Source organism: Leopardus geoffroyi, chromosome A1 (assembly GCF_018350155.1).
Source record: "Leopardus geoffroyi isolate Oge1 chromosome A1, O.geoffroyi_Oge1_pat1.0, whole genome shotgun sequence".
NCBI classification, from domain to species: domain Eukaryota; kingdom Metazoa; phylum Chordata; class Mammalia; order Carnivora; family Felidae; genus Leopardus; species Leopardus geoffroyi.
In genome coordinates, this window is record NC_059326.1 from 139,267,605 (window position 1) to 139,285,035 (window position 17,431).

Consider the following 17,431-nt stretch of genomic DNA (forward strand, 5'->3'; position numbering starts at 1 on the left):
AAGTTTATTTATTTACTTTGAGAGAGAGAGAGAGAGAGACTGTGTGTATCTGTGTGTGTGTGTGTGTGTGTGTGTGTGTGTGTGTGTGTATGCAAGCAGGGAAGGGGCAGAGAGAGGGAAAGCGAATCTCAAGCAGACTTTGTGCTCTCAGCACAGAGCCCGATGCAGGGCTCGATGTCACAAACTGTTGAGATCAAGAGTGGGAGCTTAATGGACTGAGCCACCCGGGTGTCCCAGCCTTTTTTTTTTTTTAATTTATTAATTTTTTTTTTTTTTAGTAATCTCTATATTCTACATGGGGTTCAAACTCACAATACAAAGATCAAGAGTTACATGCTCCCCCAAGTGAGCCAGGCAGGCACCCCTGAAGCATTTCTTTTCTTAAGAAAGCCAAAATGTATAAATACCATGAATGCCTAATAATAGGTATACTGTTGCCAATCACAGAAATGCAAAATGTTTGCCTTTCTTATTGCAGGCAATAAGAGGGATTATTTTTAACTGTTAATAGGAACTGGGAAGGCTTATTGAAACAGCTAAATCGTGTAATAGGTTGGCATGCAAAAGGGAACACCCATCTGGAGGCAATGTATCATAATCTCCATTGTCATTATTGTTGGATTACATTTATTAAACACTTCTATGCCAGATATTGTACTGATGGGGTTCAGAGCAGTCCACCCCAGAATGTGCCACTTTGGCATGAAGATTATTTGGAGCTAAAGACAATCAAGGCCCAACAGACTCAGAAAGAGCTTTTTACCTTCCCTTTAACTGCTCTAAAATTTTAGATAGAAAGCCTATACTAGGAAGAGCGCTATTACCAAAATTAACCTTTTTGTTTTTTTTTTTTTTTTTAACATAAGACTCCTCCTCATGGCATGGCATACATTTGTTTACCAAATATTGGCTCTTCCCATCTCCCTATGAATGATCTTTCTCCCGTGTGAAATGCCGGACTTCTATCTTCTTCTCCGTAGCTCAGGATGGCATATGAACCTCAGTTGCCTGTCAAAGAGCCTCTCATGTGTTAGTGGGGCACCTGTAAGTATGTAATTAAGTATTTCTCCTTTTAATCTGTTTTATGTCAATTTAATTATTAAAGCAACCAAAGGCTTAAAGGGAAGAAAGGAAAAGTTTTCCTCCCTTGCAGTACTAAGCATTTTACCTTAGTTGTCTTGCTTAATCCTCACACTATTTGAGGTAGATACTATATCTTCATTTCAAAGATGAGGAAACAGGTTTAGAGAGGTATGGAATTTTTTTTTTAATGTTTACTTAATTTTGAGAGAGAGAGACAGAGACAGAGCACAAATGGGGGAGAGGCAGAGAGAGAGGGAGACACAGAATCCTAAGCAGGCTCCAGGCTCTGAGATGCCAGCACAGAGCCCGATGCGGGGCTGGAACTCACAAACCATGAGATCATGACCTGAGCCCAAGTCCCATGCTTAACTGACTGAGCCACCCAGGTGCCCCAAGAGGTATGGAAATTGACCTAAGGTGCTGAAGCAGGAAATTGACCATTGTTCTCAATTACTCTAGACTTAGACATTAGACTACAGACTTAACTATACCTCTTCTCAATTAGCATATATCCAGCTTCTAGAAAATATTTGCATTAACATCCTCTCACCCAATATTTATACATTTATTGACTCAACACATGTGTTTTAAAATGTCTATTATGTCAGGCACTGCTCTAGATGGACTCTGTGATGTGGTAGTGCAATGAATGGGACAGGCAGAGCCAATTAGAAACGTGAATATGGCCTGTAGAACAATGGCTTACTGGCTGAACTGAGAAGACAGCCAAGGCTTTTAGCAGAGTATAGAGTGTCAAGAAATGAGGCTGGAGAAACAGGCAGGACCAGTGATTCTTTTAAAAAGTCCTGGCCAGCCATGATAAAGAGCGTGGACTCAATCCCAAAGGCAATGGAGAGACATTTGAAGAGTTTAAATTTCAGACTGACATGACCACACTTGCATGTTAGCAAATTTTCTTAGGCAGCAATGTGAAAAATGAGTCGAAGAGAAGACTGGAGGCAAAGAGCCACTTATGGAACTGATACAGACTGATGACAGTCTGGTCTAGAGCCCACAGTGAGGATGAAGAGAAGTAAATGAATTCTAAAGCCTAAAGGTGAGAAGTAGAGTCAACATGACTTGGCAAAATGTGTCATGTAATAGAGAAGACAAGATCACCAGGTTTTCGGCTTGAACCATTGGGTGGATGCTGGTGCTGCTCACCAAAATAGGAATCACTGGAGAATAAGGGTTTGGGAGGTAAAAATCATTATGTCCATTTTGGCTATGTTGAGGTTTTTTTGTTTTGTTTTGTTTTTGTTTGCTTGTTTGTTTTAGAAACAGAGAGCACTTGAGCAGGGGAGAGAGGCAAAGGAAAAGAGAAAGAGAATCATAAGCAGGCTCCGTCCTCAGCATGAAGTCTGACACGGGACTTGATTCCAGACTCTGGGATCATGATTCAAGCCAAAATCAAGAGTCAGATGCTCAACAGACTGAGCCACCCAGGCGCCCCTTGGCTATGTTTGTTATGTGCTGTGAGATATCCAAGTGGAGACATATGAAATAGATCTTTAGGAACTACAGCTCAGAGGACATATCTAGACTGAAGTTATAGATGGAAGGGTTATGGAAACCATGGAATGAATGAGCTTGCTGAGGAAGAATGGGAGAAAAAAAAACACACGCCCAGTCAAAATCTAATAGGATTTAGACGATCTAAATCTTCATAAGAAGATCCTACATGGGAAGCAGAGCTGTGACAAGAGAGGAAAGGGAAATTGTGGTGTTATAGAAGCCAAAAGAAAAAGGAGCTGATCTTCAGTGGAATTAAATGCTCCCTTCAGAATTTATCCAAAGGAACTAATTAAGGATGAGCACAAAGATTTGCTTATAGGACTATTTCAATATTGTTTGTAATAGGGAAATACTGGTGGTGGAGAAAGGGCAGGAAAGTCCACCAAGAAGTTGCGAAATAAATGTTGGCACATCCAATGTACCAAAAATGCAATGTTGTGTCATTTTTTAATTACATTTCTGAAAATAAAATAAAATAAATTGCATTTATGAACAATATTTAATAACATCGGGAAATAATTAAGTAGAAAACACATCTGTTTAAAAAGATCCCACTTTTGCTTTTAATATTATGTTTAATCATATGGATATATTCAGAGAATATATAGGCCATAAAGACATATATTGAAATGTTAACAGCAAAAGTTGGAAATGGATTAGAAAAAGGCAAAACAGGGTAGTAGGATTACTGGAGAGGAGATTTATATTTTGTTTATAGTTTTTTCATTTTCCATGGTGAACACATAGTCCTTTTATAATAAAAAATCCATTGGGTTTTTGGTTAAGAAATTTATAGCACATAACCCATACTGTGCAGTGATTAAGTATTATATTTATGGGTGGCGCCTGCCCAGCTCAGTCAGAAGAGAATGCAACTCTTGATCTCCAGGTTGTGAATTCCAGCACCACGTTGGGTGTGGAGATTACTTAAAAATAAATAAAACTTTTCAAAAAAACAAGAAGTACTATATTTATGGAAACTAGATAGCAACATGGAAAAATATGAGTGCTAGAATATTAAGTTACAGCAAGTTATATTACTTTCATAGAAAGAACCGGATAAGAGCCAGTTAAAGAACTATCAAAGATAAAACCACACACTGGTTAAAGCGAGTAAAGACAAATGTTATTCAGTAACCATCGTGGTCGGGGAAAAGAGCTGACTTCAATTCTGATTTGTGCAGAGGTGACTGAACCTTTTGAAAAGAGAACTGTAAGCAGAAAGAGTTAGTGGCCCCCAGAAAAAGAAAGACCAGACATAGATTTTGTAACCCTTGACAAATCATCTTAGGCCGTCAGCTATTTTCCAAGATCTGTGCCTCACCCACTCTACGTGCCCTAGAACACTACTTGTGGAACTTCCTAGGAGGTATCAGAACTACAAAGAAATGCAAAAACCTCTCTAGTTAGGATTTTAAGGGAACAAAGGGAATGCAAAAACGGGCTCTATGAGGCCAGGAAATAGCCCACCCATATCAGAGACGGTAAATCAATGGTAAAACTTGAAGTGGGTTTCAGAAGTAAGCAGGGCCCTCCATTCCTAACTGTAGATAAGGAGCCCAAGACCCCATCCAGTTTATACTAACTCTCAGAGTGTGCCCATAGCCCCTTCCCTTTGTCTGACAGTTACCTTGCTTCGCTAGAACATTAAATTCTCTGCCCTAGGAGGAGCACGAGCTTCTGTTATTAACATAACAGAGGATGCATGTATAGGCACATTTTCTAAGGATGCCTGAGCAACCATCAGCCCACCTTTCCAAGCGATGACAAAGCTCCCCTTTCTGAATATTCATCCTAAACTGTAAATTAAAGGAACCTACCCATCCCTGCTCAGGGAGTCATGGCTTTCAAAGTTATTCCCCATGATCTTAGTTCCTGCAAATAAAGTTTCCTTTGGTTTACAACTCCACTTGGGGTAGTCTCCATCTGTAACTCACCAAGAAACCAACTCACCGTAGTTCAATCACAGAATGAGGGAGGAGGGCGGAGGAGCAAGGGGATGTTGATCAGAGCCGGAGAAGTGAAAAGTTACAAAAAGTGGGCAAGAATATTGGTTAGTGTCAACGTGATTCAGTCATCTGTGTCTGTGAACTGGAATTTATCCAAGCTAGGCTTCTACTTCCCACAGAGCCTGGAAGACAGAGGTCCTATTAACTGGATTATTACATTTCAAAGAAATGGCTTTCAAGTTTTTGGAAAAGGCACTCTGGGGGTTGTAGGAGATACATGCACATCTCAAAGAGACAGAGGAAGAATTTACAACTGGAAGTTGTTGGTTTTGTTTTGTTTTGTTTAATGCTCTAAGAAAGGGAGGTCAAGGGCATTTGATCAGGTGTTGGCTGGAACAAACAGTAACTCTCTTGGCAGCTGTGAGCTTTTCCAGACAGGAACTGAAGCAGGGCCAGATCATCCCAGGGCCTGGGACTGCTGGAAGCCATGCTGGAGTTCAGTCAGCTCTCCTAGTGCAGGGGTTTAGATGGAGTTGTAGGTGCCCAGAGTTTCCGCAGTTCTCAGGGCCAACGTGTCCACAATCAGAAAAGAGGGACAACTCCAAAAGAGACTGAGAAGGTTCTCTTCCTGCGTAACAGGGTAAAGGTCTCTGCCCCATCAGTCTCACAATAAATGAGTCCCTATACTTCAATCCTTGTCCACTGCCCTAGCAGAATCAATATGTGGATAAAGAGAGGTTCTGGGAGGGGCCCCTGGGTGGCTCAGTAGGTTGAGGGTCCAACTTCGGCTCAGGTCATGATCTCACAGTTCGTGGGTTCGAGCCCCGTGTCAGGCTCTGTGCTGACAGCTCAGAGCCTGGAGTCTGCTTTGGATTCTGTGTCTCCCTCTTCTCTGTGCCTCTCCCCTGCTCGCACTCTGTCTGTCTCTGTCTCTCTCTCTCTCAAAAATAAACTTCAAAAAATTAAAAAAAAAAAAAAAGAGAGAGAGAAAGAGAGAGAGAGTTTCTGGGAATGCATGCAATACTGTCATTGTTTCACTGGCTCCACACACAGCTGGGCCCTGTACAAGGCCACACACCAAAGACGGCCCAAGAAAAGGCTGAAACCCTGCTGGGGTTCTGTGTGCCAAGCCAAGCCTCCTAACTCTAGGCTTCATCAGCCAGAAGGAGGGGTGCCTTTTTCTAACTTGTCTATCCTGAAGGAGAACCTTTTTTGAACGAAACAAAGTGTTTTTCGACACTGAGGTGATCCTAACTCTATTAGGTGAAGGATCATGAACACTGGCAAGCAGATCCAGGATAATTTGGGATCGCCCTTTATGGAGCTCCATAAGAAGACATAACTCATTTTAAATGAAAATCAATTTCCAGCCCATTATTTTGGGTTTTGGTGGCATGGTCCACACTCTGAGAACATTGTTATGCAAACACCCTACTAACTAAAACGTATACAATGCTTACATTTGTGTTTACTAAAGATAGAGGCATTATAATCTCACCCCCACCCCCATTCACTTTCCTACACACCTATTCAACACCCCCACCATGAGCTTCTTTTACTTTTACTGATTTCGAAAAATATTAGAAAGTAGGAGGTGGCAACATTACTGACCAGCTTTCTTCACGTCAGGGACTGCACAAGGGACTCGATTCACGGCTAAATTCTGTCCTACAGATAATGGTGGAACATAAAATGCTGTCCAAGTAAAGATTTGCATATGGAAGCCTTAGATACTGTAATTAAGAAAAGCACAAAGCTAGGGGCGCCTGGGTGGCTCAGTGGGTTAAGCATCCCACTTTGGCTCAGTTCATGATCTTAAGGTTTGTGAGTTCGAGCCCCTTGTCAGGCTCTGTACCAACAGCTCAGAGCCTGGCGCCTACTTTGGATTCTGTGTCTCCCTCTCTCTCTGCCTTTTCCCCACTCATGCTGTCAATCTCTCTCTCAAAAATAAACATTTTAAAAATTTTTTTTAAAAAAAGGAAAAGAAAAACATAAAAGGAAGACTCCTTTACTCCCACTTCAAAACCCCAAGATCAAAACAAACAAAAACCTGTGAAACTCTGAATACTCCAGCTCAACCTGGATGATTAGGGAGGAAAAAAAGAATTCAGCAAATCATTTGAATTCCTTTATATTGCAAAGGAGCAAAACGGGATGGAACTTTGAACCCAAACAAAAACACATCCGACAGCAGCAAAAGGCATGTCCTGCCAAGGCTTAGAGGACAGTCAGTCTTCTGCTTCCCCCCACATCAAGGCAGAAACAATACACAATGTCTCTCAATTTTTCTGCCTGGCCTTGGTTTGAAAATGCTACAGAGGAACTGATTAGAGACGGGGTGGGGGATGGGGTGGACCCAGGCCCTCAGTGTGGTGCAGACTCCCTGGTGCTTTCCCTATTGCAGTGCCTCTCCAGCTTCTCTGCTAAAAATGCATTGTCCCAAGTCTCTCCCCTACAGATTTCAATCCAGGAGATCTAGAATGGGGCTAAAGAATCCACATTTTAAATAAGCACCATAGCTACGATCTTTATCAAAACTCTGTATAGATGGTGAGATTAACTAACACAATAGAGAAACTGGGATGAGACAAAGAGCGTCATACACGTATGGCAGAGTGAAGGGATTTAAAGGATTTATTTTTAGGTATTCTCTTGCACCCAAGGCGGGGCTTGAACTCAAAACCTTGAGATCAAGAGTCACATGCTCCACCAACTGAGCCAACCAGGTGTCACACAAAGTGAAGGGATTTAAACTTCTGATTTTTCTATGTTATTTTAAGATCTAACACTTACAGGAAGGTGCATAAGGTCTCTAATATTAAGGGTATAGTTCAATTATTATTTTTTTTAAGTTTACTTATTTATTTTGAGAGAGAGAAAGTACAAGTGGGGAAGGGCAGAGAGAGAGAGGGAGAAAGAGAGAATCCCAAGCCGGCTCGGAGCCGTCGGCATAGAGCCCGAAGTGGGGCTCCAACTCACCAACCGTGAGATCATGACCTGAGCAGAAATGGAGGGTCAGGCGCTTAACCTACTAAACCACCCAGGCGCCCCTCAATGAATTTTTAATATGTAGACAACCAGATAACTACCACCCAAATCAATCACCACTACCAACACATCAGCATGCTGCTTCATTCCCCCTACCAGTCAATACCACTCCCTAATGGTAACCCGTCTTCTGACATCTGACATCACAGTTTTGCCTGTTTGTGAATTTCATGCCAATAGAACTTAGTATACTTATATTTGAACTTTTTTGTGTCTGGCTTCTTTGGTTCAACCTTACGTGTGTGATAGTCAACTATGTTGCTGAGTGTTGAAGTAGCTTTTTTTATTTCCGTGTACTATCCCATTGTATAAAAATGCCAAGATTGGGGAGCCTGGGTGGCTCAGTCGGTTAAGCGTCCGACTTCAGCCAGGTCACGATCTCGCGGTCCGTGAGTTCGAGCCCCGCGTCAGGCTCTGGGCTGATGGCTCAGAGCCTGGATCCTGCTTCCGATTCTGTGTTTCCCTCTCTCTCTGCCCCTCCCCCGTTCATGCTGTGTCTCTCTCTGTTTCAAAAATAAACGTTAATGGGGCGCCTGGGTGGCGCAGTCGGTTGAGCGTCCGACTTCGGCCAGGTCACGATCTCGCGGTCCGTGAGTTCGAGCCCCGCATCAGGCTCTGGGCTGATGGCTCAGAGCCTGGAGCCTGTTTCCGATTCTGTGTCTCCCTCTCTCTCTGCCCCTCCCCCATTCATGCTCTGTCTCTCTCTGTCCCCCAAAAAATAAATAAACGTTGAAAAAAAAAATTAAAAAAAAAAAAACAAAAAACAAAAAAAAACAAAAATAAACGTTAAAAAAAAAAAATTAAAAATGCCAAGATTTATTTTCCCCTTCTCTTGTAGATGGACACCAACCATTTCAGAATCGTTTGGCACTTCTATATGAATTTTAGGAACAGCTTGTCCGTTTCTGCACAAAAGGCAGTTGGATTCTTGTGCAGATCGCATTGAATCTACAGAATCTAATTCGCACTTTGTTGTCATCTTAACAATATCATGTCTTCCAATATATAAACACTGCATGTCTTTTCATTCCTTAGATCCTCTTTGCTTTTTGTTCAAGAATGTGTTGTCACAGTCTGCAAGTCTTGTGCTTCCTCAGTTAAATTTATTCCCATTTTTTTCTTTCTGATGCTGCTACACATGAAATTGGTTTCTTAATTTTCAGACTGTTTATGGCTAATGTATAGAAATTCAATTGGTTTTCATATAGTAATCTTGTATCTTGCTCCTTGATATAATTTATCAGCTTTAATAGATTTTTGGTGGGTTCCTTAGGGTTTGCTCTGTACAAAATCATGTCATCTGCAAATAGAAGTGTTAATTGCATTCCAACTGGTCTCAAGGATTAACTTGCTTCAGGCTAACGCACTCCTTAGGTGGTGACCTAAGTCCCTGGATCCACCGCAGACAGACCACAGGACTTGCGGAGCGAAGGACTGGAAGGTTCCCAGGCTGCAGAGGCCAGCAAGCCGGTCTGAAGCCATCTCAGCTTTCTGATTAGCCTAGCAAATTTTTAGCAAAATGCTTTGCTGTTTTAGGTCACACAAATAATTTCACCTTTGTGTATCTGTAGACCTTGCCCTCCTTTGAGGAAAGAACAGAGCACTCCTGCACATCACAAAACAGGAACTGGACCCCTTCGCACAACCCCTGAGCCCTGAGATAATGTTTGTAGCTGGCATCACGGAGGCTGCACATGATCAGGACATGTCGCAGGCCACCGCATTCCCTTTGCCAATTACCCCAAATCCCTTTAAAACCTCCTGGGCCAGGCAGAAACCCTGGAGCTGGTTTTTGGACAAGCGTCTGCCTTCTCCCCAGGTGTCTGGCCTCCTGAATAAAGTTCAAATTACTTTCCAATCAAAACTTGTCTCTTGAGTATTGGTCTTTTGAGTGGCAGGGCAAACTTGGGGTTCGGTAATAGAAGGCGTTTCACTTCCCCTTTTCCTGTCTTGATTCCTTTTTTGTTTGCTTGTTTTTGCGTAATTGCTTGGCCAGAACCTCCAGTACAATGTTATAAAGAAGTGATGAGAACAGACATCTTTGTCTTTGTTTCTGATCTTAGGGAAAAAGTTTTCAGTCTTTTACCAGTAAGTATGATTTTAGCAATGGGTTTTTCACGGATGATCTTTATCAGGCTGAGGAAGTTTCCTTCTTTCCTATTTTGTTGAGCATTTTTACCATGAAAATGTGTTGGATTTTGTCAAGTGTTGTTTCTTTATTTAGAGGATCCTGTGGTTTTCCTTTAGTCTAGTAATATGATGTATTACATTCATTGATTTCATATGTTGAACCAACCTTGCATTCTCAGGGATAAATCCCATTTGGTCATGGTGTATAATCCTTTTTATATGATATAGGATTCAGTTTTCCAGTATTTGCAGAGGATTTTTGCACCCATGTTCATTAAGTGACATTGGTCTATGGTTTTCTTTTCTTGTGATGTCTGTCTTTATTATCAGATTATACTGAACTTATAGAATGAGTTAGGAGATACTGTCTCTCCTGTTTTTTGGTAGACTTTGAGAAGGATTTATACTAATTCATTCATTCTTCCTTTCTTTTCTTCCTTCCTTCCTCTTTTCCTCCCTCCCTCTCTCTCTTTCTCTTTTTCCTTTTCTCTTTCTTTCTTTCTCCTTCCTTCCTTCCTTCCTTCCTTCCTTCCTTCGTCATCTCTACACCCAACATGGGGCTTGAACTCACAACCCCAAGATAAAGAGTCACATGCTCCACCAACTGAGCCAGGCTGAGCCAACTGAGCGAAGCACCCCTGTACTAATTCTTTAAATGTTTGGTAGAATTTAGCAGTGAAGCTATTTGTAATTGGGCTTTTTTTTTGGTGGGTAGTTTTTGTTTACTAATTCAATCTGTACTTGTTAGTGTATATATTATCTATTTTTTTTTTCCTGAATCAGTTTGAGTGTTTGTGTGTTTTTAGGAATTTGTCTTTTTCATCTAGATTATCTGATTTATTGACAGGCATTTGTTCACAGTATGCCCTTATACTCTTATGATTTCTGTAAGGTCAATAGTAATGACCCCTTTTTACCCCTGATTTTGGTAATTTTAGTCTTTTCTTTTTGTCTTGGTCAGTCTATTTAAAAGCTTTTCAATTTTGTTGGTCTTTTCAAAGAAACAATTTGGGGTTTTGTTTAACTTCTCTATTGTTTTTCTCTTCTCTGCTTCATTTGTTTTCACTCTAATATTTATTATTTGCTTCATTAGTCCATGCTTTGGATTTAGTGCACTCTTCTTTTTCTAATCTCTTTAAGTGGGGGGTTAGGTAATGGATTTGAGATCATTCTTCTTTGTTAATATAGCTGTTTACAGGTATAGATTTCCCTCTCGGCACTATTTTTGGTGTTTCCCATAAGTTTTGCTATGTTGTATTTTTGTTTGCATTCACTTCAAAGCACTTTTTAAATTCTGTTGGGATTTCTTCTTGGACTCATTGGTTATTTAGGAGCATGTTGCTTAATTTTCACATACATGTAAAATTTCCAAATCTTTTTCTTTTTTTTTTTTTTTTTTTTAAATTTTTTTTAACGTTTTTTTTATTTATGAGACAGGGAGAGACAGAGCATGAACGGGGGAGGGTCAGAGAGAGAGGGAGACACAGAATCTGAAACAGGCTCCAGGCTCTGAGCAGTCAGCACAGAGCCCGATGCGGGGCTCGAACTCACGAACAGTGAGATCGTGACCTGAGCCGAAGTCGGATGCTTAACCGACTGAGCCACCCAGGCGCCCCTCCAAATCTTTTTCTTACTAATTTCTAATTTCATTCCACTGTTATCAGCAAACACATACCTTGTATGACTTCAGTCTTTTAAACTTTGTTGCGATTTGTTTTATGGCCTCCAATTAAATTCCATCCTCAAGAATGTTTCATGTGTACTTAAGAAAATGTATGTTCTGGGGGCGCCTGGGTGGCTCAGTCGGTTAAGCGCCTGACTTCAGCTCAGGTCACCGTCTCGTGGTCCGTGAGTTTGAGCCCTGCGTCGGGCTGTGGGCTGATGGCTCAGAGCCTGGCGCCTGCTTCCGATTCTGTGTCTTCCTCTCTCTCTGCCCCTCCCCTGTTCATGCTCTATCTCTCTCTGTCTCAAAAATAAATAAACATTAAAAAAAAAAAGAAAAGAAAATGTATGTTCTGCTGTTGTGCAGCCGACTGTTCTATATACCTCCATGAGGTCTAGTTGGTAAATAGTGTTGTTAAAGTATTCTATTTCCTTGCTGCCTTTCTTTCTAGTTGCTCTATCCATTATAGCAAGTTGAGCGTTCAAGTACAACTATTATCACTGAATTATCTGTTTCTCCATTCAATTCTGTTAAGTTTTGCTTCATGTATTTTGGGGCTCAGTTTTAGGTAAATATATCTCTATAAACTATATAATTATTACATCTTCCTACCCTTTTATTATTACAGAATGTCCCTGTTTATCTCTACAAACTTTTATATTAAAGTCTGCTTTGATAGGAGTTTAGCCCCTCCAGTTCTCTTTTTCTGTTTGTATGGTAGGTCTTTTTCCATCCTTTTACTTTCAACCTATTTATGAACAATAACTTTTTATATGCTTATTGGTCTTTTGAATACCCTCTTTTGTGACTGTTCAGATCTTGGTCTATTTTTAATTTTAAGTTTTTGTCTTTTTCTTATTGATTTGTAGGAGTTCTTTATATGTTCTGAATACAAGTCCTTTGTAGACTATTTCCCAGTCTGTAGATTCCCTTTTCACCCTTTTAATAGTGCTAACAAGGAGTTGATGGAGGGTTTTTTTTGTTGTTGTTGTTTTTTGTTTTTGTTTTTAAATTTTTTTTTAATGTTTATTTTTTTTTGAGACAGAGAGAGACAGAGCATGAACGGGGGAGGGTCAGAGAGAGAGGGAGACACAGAATCTGAAACAGGCTCCAGGCTCTGAGCTGTCAGCACAGAGCCTGACACGGGGCTCGAACTCACAAACCACGAGACCGTGACCTGAGCCGAAGTTGGCCGCTTAACCGACTGAGCCACCCAGGGGCCCCTGGAGTTTTTTTAATCAGTTTTCTTTCATTTCTTTTTCTTTTCTGTCCTATTTAAGAAATCTTTGCTGACTTGAAGAGTTCTTTTGGTGTATCTGTTTTGTTTTGTTTTTACACAGCATTATTATGGCAATAGCTGACTAATACATTTGATCCTACCAACTTGTTCTCCAAAGTAGTTGTACTAACCTACACTCAAATCAGCAGTATTTTGGTATTCCATTGCTTCACAACTCCCCTTGTCAGACTTTTGAAGTTTAAGGCTGACTGATGTAAAATTCATTTTCACTCTCGTTTGAACGTGCATTTTCCTAATTACAATGAGATTGAGAATATTTTCATATATTTATTGCACTTGAATGTACACTACTGTTTATTAACTGTTCATTTCTTATATGCTCATCTTTACGTTTGAAAGATCCCAGGACAAGTTTAAAAAACAAAAGCAAGGAGCAGAACAACATAGGGAGAGACACATTCACCTATGTGTCTATGTGGACTTGCATATATGCAATACACATGTACCTATGTGTTTTAATATGTCTAGGACGTTTTTGAAAAAATATGAAACAGGGGTGCCTGGGTGGCTCAGTCTGTTAAGTGTCCGACTTCGGCTCTGGTCACGATCTCACAGTCCGTGAGTTTGAGACCCGCCTGGGGCTCTGTGCTGACAGCTCAGAGCCTGGAGCTTGCTTTGGATTCTGTGTCTCCCTCTCTCTCTGCCCCTCCCCTGCTCACGCTCTGTCTCTCTCTGTCTCAAAACAAATAAAAATCTTTAAAAAATTTTTTTAAAAGAAAAAAAGAAAAAATATGAAACAATAAAGTTGGAAGAATTATTTAAAAGGCATTTATAGTGAACTATAAATACAAAAAGAGAAAATTCATTATAATATGTTGAATTATCAGGGAGTTTGAAAAAAGTGGGGAAAAGTGAAGAATAAAGCTACTGAGCTATGTGTGTGGTGTGGGGGCAGTGAAAGGAAGTTAAAATATTTCTAGAATTTTGGTGGAAATAAGGAGGACCCAGGGAGTCAGCCAGATGGCAGAGAATGATCTCAAGTGAATCTATGTGAAGTCTTTGATCTCTCTCTGGTAGAGAAATGTCACAAGAAATGACCCTGGGGCATTAGTCAATCAACTAAAGCAGTAAAACTCCAACCTGGCTACAAGCGAACATCACCTGCTGTTTAAAATAAGGGCCAGGGGCGCCTGGGTGGCTCAGTCGGTTGAGTGTCCGACTTCAGCCAGGTCACGATCTCGCGGTCCGTGAGTTCGAGCCCCGCGTCAGGCTCTGGGCTGATGGCTCAGAGCCCGGAGCCTGCTTGGGATTCTGTGTCTCCCTCTCTCTCTGACCCTCCCCCGATCATGCTCTGTCTCTCTCTGTCTCAAAAATAAATAAACGTTAAAAAAATTTTTTTTTTTTAAATAAGGGCCACCTCAGACCAGTTGAATCAAAATTATCTGGAAAATTTCAACCTGTCTACAAGCTAACATCTCCAACTTTTAAAATAAGGGCCACCTCAGACCAACTGAACCAAAATACCGGGAAGTGGCTCTGGGGAATTGAGTCTTTTTTTTTTTTTTTTTTTTTTTTTTTAATACTCTGTAGGTGATTCTCATGGACCAAGAGGTTGAAATCCCATGAAGCAGATGCTGATATGTATAACATTAAATTACACTTCTGGAGAAGTGTAATAAAAGAAAATAACCTTTTATTCAGAGGCATGGTTATTATGATCATTTTTTTTTAATTTAAGTGTAATAAAATTAGGAGAAAAGGATTTATGGTAAGTGACATCAACAGAGGGAAAAAAAGGAATTATAGCTTTCAAAACGTTTCTATCTCAACATATATTTAAAAAAAATTTTTTTTAACGTTTATTTATTTTTGAGACAGGGAGAAACAAAGCATGAACAGGGGAGGGTCAGAGAGAGGGAGACACAGAATCTGAAGCAGGCTCCAGGCTCTGAGCTGTCAGCACAGAGCCCGACGCGGGGCTCGAACTCACGGACCGCCAGATCATGACCTGAGCCGAAGTCGGTCGCTTAACCGACTAAGCCACCCAGGCGCCCCTCAATATATATTTTTTAAATAATGTTCATTCTATGAGCATTTATTGAAAATCTATGACATGCAAAGCCTTGCACTGTTAGGTGGTTTTTGTTTCTTTATTTTAATGATAGGAAATGGCTCCTATCCTCAAAGTTGTTACAGTCTAGGGGCACCTGGGTGGCTCAGTCAGTTAAGTGGGCCGACTTTGGCTCAGGTCATGATCTCACAGTTTGTGGGTTCAAGCCCTGCATCAGGCTGTGTGCTGACAGCTCAGAGCCTGGAGCCTGCTTTGGTTTCTGTGTCTCCCTCTTTCTCTGACCCTCCCCAGCCCAAACTCTGTGTGCCTGTCTCTCTCTCAAAAATAAATAAACATTAAGAAAAAAAGTTGTTACACTCTGTTTAGGATATATAAATAACCTAGGGCTAGAACAAGGCAGAAAGAAATGCCATACTTGAAGAAACAGTGCCACGGAAACACTAAGGAGGTAACTCTACCAAGGGCTGGGAATGCAGAGGCTTTACAGAGAAACTAGGATTTTAACTCAGCTTTGAAGGATGAACAGAATCTCAGTAGGTGGAGAAGTGGGGTAAGGGAGCAAGTTCCCCATTTGGAGAAGAGTAGGAGCAAAACCTCAGCAATGAAAGAGTGCGTATAATTTACACCTCATTTTCTCCTGGGTCTATTGTAATGGGTCCTGACTGATCTCCAGCCTGTCCCCACCTCCACCCTCCTGCAGCCCAGGCCTCTGGCCAGCCAAGAGGGCCACAGCTCTTGTATTTCCAGAGAACAATGGGCAACTCATTAAAAAAAATATTCATTATTAGCCTCTATCTACATACTGTTCCCTAAATATTTATGCTTTTCAGATTTTTGTATTACCAAATCAATGTATGCTCTTGTATCAAATTCAAATAATATCAACTAGGATATCAGGATATCAAATAGGAAGTGGAAGCCCCCTTACAATTCAGCCCCCAGTGGTAAGCACTATTAATAGTTAGGGTAGGTATCCATCCAGTATCTCTGTTTATCTGTCTCTGTTTGCCTGTCTTTCTTTGTTTCTCTTTCTCTCTCTGTATACACACACACACACACACACGCATGCATATATAATATTCTTTATATGTACATACTAAACTGTGTATATATACATATATATACATATATATGAATGTGTATAGACACACTATATGTGCATATGAGTATAATAACTGAGCAATTGTTGTAAACATATATATATATATTATATATATATATATATATTATATATATATAATATATATATATACTTGATACATTTACAGAGAATCTAATGTCTCTAAATACAGGGTGTCTATCTATACATACACATACATGTTTACGTGTGAGGGGAAGTATGTATTACTCTCAGACTCTGACACCTTTTGCTGACTGCCCATCTCTTACCGGTTAAGGTACAAACCCTTAGCATGTTGTCTTAAGCCCTAGCAGTCAGGCTGCTGCCTACCTCCGTCTCCGGCTTCCTCTTCAGCCATTCTGGCTACTTTTGAGAAAGACTACAGCTGGAGAGAAATGAAATCATGTTCCTTCTGAGTTCATTCTTCAAAGCTGGGGTCCTTTTAGCAAGTGTCTTCAGGATTGGTAAGTTGACACGACTTGTTACGGCAATAAGAAAAGACCTTGCGGGAAGCAGTATGAAAGCAAGACCAGGGACCTGCAGACAGGAAGTCAAATGCCTGTGTTACGTGCTCCCTCCCCCACTCCCAAGGACAAAGCCCTCCCTCTTCCAGACTGACACCCCCACCCCCACAGTAGGACTTAACCTTGACATTGCTTCAGTCACACTGAGGGCTTTGTGAACTGTGAGCAGTTCGGGGAAACAAGCAGCTGTTTCACTTCTCTGTGCTTTTACATATTTTCATTCCTCAAGTTGAAATGCCCTCACCTGCCACCGTACCCTGGGCAAACGTGAATCCTGCACATCGTGCAGGGGCTTTTTTTCCAGGATGGAGGCCACGATGAGACATCCCCCACCCGGTGATTTAGAAATAAGGCTGCCACGGAAGAAAGCAAACAAACCATGTACACTGTGGATGTGATTAACCCCCTGGAGGAGAAAAACAACCAATTGTGTATAAATATGTGACTGAAGAATTTTAAAACTCCTGCATTTCAAAAAAAGTGAAATAAAATAAAAAGGAGAAAGTGGTGCTGGGAAATCTCAGGGAGGAAATATGGGAAAAAGCTGTAATTTAACAAACACTTAATTGTGTTTGCCTTGCTCACAGTAAGACCATGCTAAGAGAAGCGTCTGGTAAACCTAGCAAGCAGTGGAGAGAGGGCAGTGGGGAGGTACACAGAGACACGGGCTACCAGGTGTGTGTAATTTTCACTGCTGTATATTTGGCTAGCATATGAATCAATTACAATTTATCTCCTATTGGTAGAAGTTAAGATGGTTCTCACTAGTTAGCCATTATTAACTGCTCAACAGAAATTCTCATCCATGTGTCTCCACTCAGGATTTTCTTTTAATGTTTTATTTATTTTTGAGACAGAGAGAGACAGAGCATGAGCGGGGGAGGGGCAGAGAGAGGGAGACAGAATCTGAAGCAGGCTCCAGGCTCTGAGCCATCATCCCAGAGCCCCATGTGGGGCTTGAACCCACAAACCGTGAGATCATGACCTGCGCCGAAGTTAGACGCTTAACCGACTGAGCCACCCAGGCGCCCCAAGAGCTTGTATTTTCTAGAGTACATGTTTAGGAGTGAGATCACTGTATCATAAGA

The 17,431-nt window shown here is 41.0% G+C and overlaps 1 protein-coding gene across 2 annotated transcripts in view; it reads right to left on the reverse strand.

Moving 5' to 3' along the window:
- Positions 1-16,341, reverse strand: part of FAM169A (family with sequence similarity 169 member A) — a 97,408-nt gene extending 81,067 nt beyond the window's left edge. The window contains exon 1 of one of the 2 annotated variants that reach the window (XM_045495519.1): positions 16,150-16,341. The gene's annotated coding sequence lies outside the window, so the exon portion shown is untranslated. Of the gene's footprint in view, positions 1-4,551; positions 4,619-16,149 lie in introns of those variants that run through there. The other variant, XM_045495534.1, reaches the window with a different exon arrangement.
- Between the last annotated feature and the right edge of the window lie 1,090 nt (positions 16,342-17,431).